Source organism: Psammomys obesus, unplaced genomic scaffold, assembly GCF_907164565.1.
Source record: "Psammomys obesus unplaced genomic scaffold, mPsaObe1.curated_primary_1811, whole genome shotgun sequence".
Classification (NCBI taxonomy): Eukaryota; Metazoa; Chordata; class Mammalia; order Rodentia; family Muridae; genus Psammomys; species Psammomys obesus.
The window spans coordinates 15550136-15557785 of NW_026596109.1; positions in this window are offsets into that span (position 1 = coordinate 15550136).

A 7650-nucleotide genomic window follows, 5' to 3' on the forward strand; every position below is an offset into this window, starting at 1 on the left:
AGATCCCAGTCCCTCCCAGCATGCCTAAAGCAGGGGATTCTAGCCTGGCAAGCTTCTATTGGTTAATACAGAAAAGGGGGATGCTACATTTCAAAACTATTTGCATTGGGAAAGTGCCAGAATCATGACTGGTTCTGGCTTTCTTTATCCTCCGCTGGTATAATGTTCTTTTGGAATGTATACAATTTACCCTTGTTCATTCAAATGCTGATTTCTCTACCCCACCATCGGCTTTCAATCCAGATATTGCATTGTGATGCTTATTGTAAGCATCACCTGTCTCAAGTTTGTGTAAACATGCCGCCATTTGTTCTGTTCTCTAAATTGTCAATTAAACAACCAGCCCCAACGCTCAGCAATGCAGAGAACAAGGTGGGACATCCTGGTTGGGAGGGAAGAGGAGAAAGTTAAGGGAGGAGAGTGGAGAATCCAGAGGAGAGGTCTTGGAACCATGTGGAGAGATGGACTGGACCTAAGATATGACTAAAAGCAAGTAGAATGGGTGAAATCTGAATGTTAGGAAACCATGTGGGCTTGGAGGTTTAGGATGGAATAACTATTGCCCAGCATTGTGCTCTAGGTTAATTAAATACATCCCAGTCTCTGTGTGGTGATTTGGGTATAGGACTAACCGCTGCTTAACTAAAAGATAAATCAATAATAAATATTAATGCCCACAACAGTTCTCTCTCTTGTTAAGGGTGTGTGTGTGTGGGGGGTAGTCTGTGCTATTTCCAGGAGCAAGGCCATCTGGGCCAGTTTCCTGGCAATAGTACCTCTCATGGGCAGCAAGGTCAGCTCTTCCCTGCAGTTGGCTGCATCTGCCTAGAAGCAGCAAGGTCAACTGTCCTGATATGTTTTAAACTTTTTAGCTCAGTACCCCCAAAACCTAGTTTTTAATTCTTTGGTCTCTCACTTACTGTCTTGCTTAACATCGGTTATTCAGCCCTGCTTTCTGACAGAACCCGGACCACCAGCCCAAGGATGGCTTCACCCACCATCGACTGGGCCCTCCCCCATTTACCACTGATTTAGAAAATGCCTAACAGATACATGTCACGGAGGCATTTCCGAAACTGAGGCTCCTTTCACTCGATCTGTGTCAAGTTGCCACACAAAATCAACCAGCCCAAGAGGCATATCTTGTTAAGTTCTTTCTGTCTCCACTTTCCAAACACCACGAGAAAAGCAAAACTTCTTAGTGCTTTGTTTTTGTTTTTGAAACAAGGTCCCATCCTAACCCAGGCTGGCACAGGTTGGCTTGGAATATCATGTTAACTTTTCCATACTGGACCCCCTTAAACTGAGATTACAGGCAGAAGCCACCTTGCCCAGCAAGTGAGTAGGTTTTCTCTGCCATCTGCTGCCATGATGTTCTAGGTGTAAATTAGATGGAGTAAGATGCCCACAATGAAATCCCTGGAACCATGAACCAAAATAAGTTTTTCTTCCATTAAATTGTTTGCTTAGACATTTTGTCACAGAGATGAAGGGGCTACCACAAAAATTGGTACAGGATATAGGGTTGGAATCTGGAGGAAAATCTGTGAAAGGTTGATGTATGAAGTCATGTAAGAGGGAAGCCTAAGATGCAGTGGAGAACAAAGGAGCATATAGATTCCAGGAACATGGAATATCTTCTGGGAAGATTCACAGTCATCAAGCTAATCCAGTCCGGAAGGAAGGCTGAAGGATGGGGATCATATCATGTTACTATGTGCTTCAGATAGGAGAGATAGAACTCAGGCTTTCTGATTTGCCTTGCTGAGCCTTGATCTTATTTTGAACTCACTCATTTTTTTTTTTTTTTTGCTACTTTTTCTATTTCTTCCTTTGGAAATAGGTTTCTTCTATTGTCTGTTAGAAGTATTTACCTTATTTTTCAATTTACAGTCTCAAAGCTAGGAGTTTTTCCTGACTCTTAGAAGTGACTTTGAATTCTGACTTTGGAGATATTCTGTAATTGTTGAGACTTTAGGGACTCTTGGTTTTTCCTTGAGAGATGGTATCATCTTGGAGGGGTCAGAAATGAAGAATTATAGTTTAAATTTGAAGTGTGCCTTGCCAGAGGGTGGACTTTTGGAAAGTAACTGGGTCTTGAGAGCTGTGACCTCAGCAGCAGGTTATCCTCTGATAAGTTCATACTTGGATAGCATTATTGAGAGATGGTGTCAGTGAGGGGATGAGGCCTAGATGGTGAAAGGAAGATGTTAGTACATGCCTTTGAAGGAATCCTTGTAATAGACCCCTAGACCTTAACTCTATAATGGAAGTACCATTCTGGTCCTAAACCTCAGCATGTAGATAGCACTACCTGCCAAAATGAAAACAGAAACCTAGTTCATCATCAAAACCTGTTCTGCAAAGGTATCTAAATGTACTAACCTTACTTCTTGGCTTCTATAGTTCTACTTCTGGCTGTTTTTGTTAACTGAAGTACGTCAACCCAGGATATCTTTTTGTTTGTTTGTTTGTTGTTGCCTCCCCCACTTTGCAAGCTCACTTTGAGCCTCTGCTGGTACCCTGAACATTCAGTAAAGTCACCAGCCAGCTAACAAAGACTTCCTGTTGGTTTAAACCCTTGCCCAAGTAGTCTTCTCTGGTGGGTATCCTGCACCATCTTTTCTTGGCCTCCCACTATTTCTGTCAGTCTCTCAACATGTAAACAATCTGCAAACAGAAGAGGTATGGTAATGGGGGAGGATTCTTACTCTTTTAGGATCATTGTTTGGCCACAATTTTGTATTCAGCAAGCAGAAAGAGAGGTAGATAGTGTTATCTGTATTTTGCCTGAGGAAACATACTTATTAGAGACTTTACTCTAGCTAATCTTATGCTGGAGGCCAGTGAGAACCAAGAAACAGAGTACAGGATCAGCAGCCAATCTATGGAGCCTACCAACACCAGCACACCCATCTTTTCTACCTCCCCAAAACTTAAATATAGCAGACAGTGTTTTGCCTACCTCACTCTACTAACAGTCCATGCACATCATGACCACGACCTGACCAAAGCATCATTCTATGTGGTCATGAACCTTAGTGAAAGTGGAGTGTGTGTATGTTTGTGTGTGCTATTTTAAAACTAGTGACCTAAAAATAGATGTGTACAAATAGAAAATACATACTTGTTGAATTCAGGCTTGCCAAGTTCTGAAACTCAGCTGAGAAGAGAGCAAGTATATCTTGTCCTAACACCAGGTAAAATGACCCAAGAAGAATCAAAGGGAATCTAGTGTGTAAGCAAGCCTCTTTTCTTCAGACCAGTAGGGTTGTATGCCTTTTTTGGCTGTTGTTTGGGATTGGTGGGTGTATTTTTGGTTATCACGATGATTGAATGCATTTGAACTGGCATTTGGTGGCTGAGGGCCAGGACTGACAGATGAGTGGAACAGTTCACAGAACAAAGCTCTCCTGTCTGACTTTCAAATGCCCTGCAGGGTGCTGATATAGCAAAGAGTCTGTAATTATTTCAACATAAACCGCGATTCTAATTTTTCTTCTCCTTTATATTACACTGACAGCATATATTATTATATTTTTTTTGGCCTGTGTGTAAATAGATCATATTATATACTCATTTAATTCCAGGAAAATCAGGAGTATTTATTTTAGAACTTTATTTTTAAACTGGGTCTGATAGGATTGAGAACTACCGTCCTTGAAATTTGCATGTATATAGGTATCCGTTCCATGAAAACTTTGCAGGTCTTCTGTAAACTTATCTAATCTTAGCTGTTGATGAGGTATAGAGTCACGCTATTCCCAGCAGTCCACATTTAAATCCTAATGTGTGAATAGTCTCAGTTTGGGCTGGCTGTGATTCCTTCTTAACACACAGGAGGAGGGAACCAAAAATAGGAACCACCAAGTTTCACATGGAAAAGGAAACCACAGTGTGTGTGTGTGTGTGTGTGTGTGTGTGTGTGTGTGTGGGTGGATGCGTGGGTGGGTGTTTGGATGGAAAAATAGGGTATGGGAAGAGGAAGAAGGGGAAAAGAGTCTGGGTTAGGCATCAGGTTAGGCCAAAAGCGTACTGAAACACAGGCACATCTGTTTGCAGTGCAGACCTTCACCAGCACAGAGGTTCACACAGAGCTTGTTCTGGTCTCCAGAATGTAAACTTCATGTCACCATTACTCTGAATACCCCACAAACAGCCTCCTTTGTTCTCAGGATATGTGCTGAATGGAAAAAGGTTTACTTTAGGGTATGTCATCCATTAAGTTCAGTCTTTCACTCACCGAAGTGCTAAGTGAAAGGCTTGGGAAGATCTCCAAAGGAAAATGCAGAAAAGTCAAGGTACCTGCGATTGCAAGCATCTGAGGCCCTTTTTCATCGTCAGAGTGTAACAGCTCAGATAGTCCCAGGAAGGAGCAGGCCCCAGGAGATGCTTAAAAATTCACTGGTAAAATGATTGAAGTTTGTTTTGACGATTTTCGAAGACAGGATCTCATTCTGCAGCTTAAGCAAGTATACAATGTGTAGTAATCCTCTTGTCTCTGATAATAAGATTGCAGGTATGGATCATCATTCCAGACTTGTTGTTTATTTAAAAAAGGAATCAGACTAAGAGCAGAGAAGGCTTGATATTTAGAATTTATTTAAAATTATGGAGACACTTTGCTACAGAGTGTAATAATAAAGTTTAATTTGATAATTCCAAGGATTAGCTGAGATGTCTCTGTTTGTGTCCAGGCTTCATATACACAGGACAGTAAGTAAGATCATGGCTTGGACAAAATACTTACCGAATTAGGTTGAAACATGAGAATAAGGACCTGATAAAGGCAGTCAATTTGGTGCCAACATTAAATAAAAACTCATAAGAAAATACTTTGTTTTGAGTCAAATACAAATGGCCATGCCCTAAGAGCACACAAATTCATGTTGGCCTGAACAACCTTGTTTCTCAATAGGAGTTACAGAAAGCTTTTATAGTTATAAAAGTAAGCTGATGGGGGCTCGAGGATGGAGCCCAGTTGGTAGCATGCGTGAAACTGTGTTCAAAAGCAAACAAAAATAAAGCAAAACAAACAAGAAATCAAGTGGAGGAGGAGGATATAGAGGTGAGGAAGTCTCTTCTATGAGAGAAGAGAATCTTTTTCTTTTTTGAGATACCGTTTCACTTATACATTTCTGGCTGTCCTGAACTCACTACATGGACCAAGCTGGCCTTGAACTCACAGAAATCTGCCTCTCTGGTAGAGAATGTTTTATAAGACTTCTTTTATGGAATTTGGATTCAATTAGTTTTCTCAGCTTTAGGGTTGGCATAGGCCAGAGCTCTGTGAGATTTAAACAGTAAAGAGTCTTATTTAGTTATCACAAAATGCTGTTTCAGATGTAGAGGTTGTTAGCACATGACTATAAAGGAGACTAAAAAGCCCAGAGGGGTAGCGTACTCCTGTAACTCCAGTACATAGGTTGGTGATGAAGAGAATGATTTGGAGACCATTCCGGACCCCACACCAAAGAGCAAAGGGCGGTAAGCACTGAGAAGGGGGAGATGGCACAAAATAACTCTTGGCTTTTTTTTTCTTAAATATTTATTATTTTATTTTATGTGTAACGTGTGAGTGCCTGAGTGTATGTCTATGCAGGCCAAAGCCTAGTGAGGTCTGAACAGGCCTTGGATCAGCTGGAATTGGAGTTAGAGGTGGTTAGGAGTGTCACGTAAATGCTGGGAACCAATCTCGGGCCTCTTAAGACCACTAAGTGCTCTTAATCCCTGAGCCATCTCTCCAGTTCCAACTTTGATTTCTTGACCTGCAGCATCCCCTCTTTCTACAGTCTTGAGCCTTTGTCCTTTTTCCTCCAATTAGTCTGCAGGCTCTTGAGTGGCTGCTGAGGGGAACTTTACCCAGCTCACGCTGGTACGGAGTATGTGACTGCCCTGAGCAGGGCTCCACTCTCTCTTGATGTTATCAGTCAGCGTGTGTGGTACTGGGAACCCAACCCACAGTATGCATACGAGGTCAGAATTCTTTCACTAACCAGGATCCCCCAGCCTTGAAATCATTAATAAGTTTTTTGAACAAGAGGTCTTGAGCTTTCATATTGCACTGGATCCTTCAATTATGTAACCAGTCCTGGTCTAAGGAATGACCCTGAGTCTTTGAGACCTGCTTCTAATCCATATTCCACCATTAGCCAGTTGTATTATCTTGGGAAATTTATTTAAACTGCCTCCATTTGTATAATAGGAGCCATAATCAGACTATTTTTAAGACAAAAACAAAGTGTGGAGCAGTTTTCAGTAGGTATTTTTGGTCTTGTCATTAATGACAACAATTTAGAAGAATTTGCAAAGTCCAAGAATAGAGCCGTTTTCAAAATTCATTTTTGCTAACACATTTATGATCTGGATATGTAGACTGACATCACCATCCTGTGGTAAGACAGGAGAAGATAATTTTCTGAATTGCAGGCTTCACTGATACATTTTGTGCTAGAACCGAAGGAGAGTAGGTATAATTTCAAATCTGATTAATCATCAAACATTCCTGCATAGCATATTTCTTATAGACTTAAAAGAGCTGGACTGCAACCAAGATAATGAAGACATTATTTTAGAATATAAAAATATGCCCTTATATAAAGGCATTTTGCTATTAAAAATACTTCCTTGACAGTGCGAGCCAGTCATTTTATTTGCCATGTAATTATTGGCCACAATATTCTTAACCAAAGAAGATACAAATAAAAAAAGTATTGCTAGGCCCATTTTGCTAAGAGTGAATGCTAATTATTACTTCGCCGTGAATAAAACAGTTGGGTTCTTTAGACTTTGGCTTGGACTAAGTTAGGAATGAAAAATGGAGGTAAGGCCAAGTGGGATAATTTTCTTCCATTTTTACTGAATGTGTTAGCTCCTTGCTCATTATTCTTGGGAGGTGTTTGTCAACAACTATTTCTGAAGTTGATACCAAGTTTTTAAAATGTAAAATAGATATTTTAAAAATTCGCTGGGGCTGGGGAAGGGCTTAGCACATTATGCTGATCTTGCAAAGGGCAGAGTTTGCTCCTAGCACCCACTTCAGGTGACTCACAACGTTCTGAATTACCAGCTCCGGAGGATCTGACATCTTCTTCTGTCTTCCTCAGGCACTGTGGGTGCATATACCCACACACAGACACACATCCATAGCATAAATTAGAAAAAAAAAAAAAAAAGAAAAGAAAAGAAAAGAAAAAAATAATTTAAAAATGAGCATGTTGGCATGTGGTATTTTTTTTCCCTGTAATATCCCAGTACTTGGAGGCTGAGGATTGCTGTGAGTTCTAGCCAACCTGAACAGCCTGAGTTATACAGTAAGACCCCATTGAAAAGAACAGTCAAAAAAATTGTAATACCGTATTGTTTTAGCTTTTGCTGTTGTTGCTGCTGCTGTGTTAAAACACTCTTGACCAAAAGGATCTTGGGAAGAAAGGGTTTACTAGGCTTGTATTTTCAGGACACAGTCCATCACTGAGGGAAGTCAGGCCAAGAGCTAACAGCTAGAATTTGAAACAGAAACCATGGAGGAGTGCTGCCTGGTGGCTTTCTTTCTGCTTAGCTAACTGTTTGTTTGTTTCTTAAATATATAGGACCACTTTCTTGAGGAATGGTGCCGCTCCCAAAGGGTTGGACCCTCCTACATCAATTAAT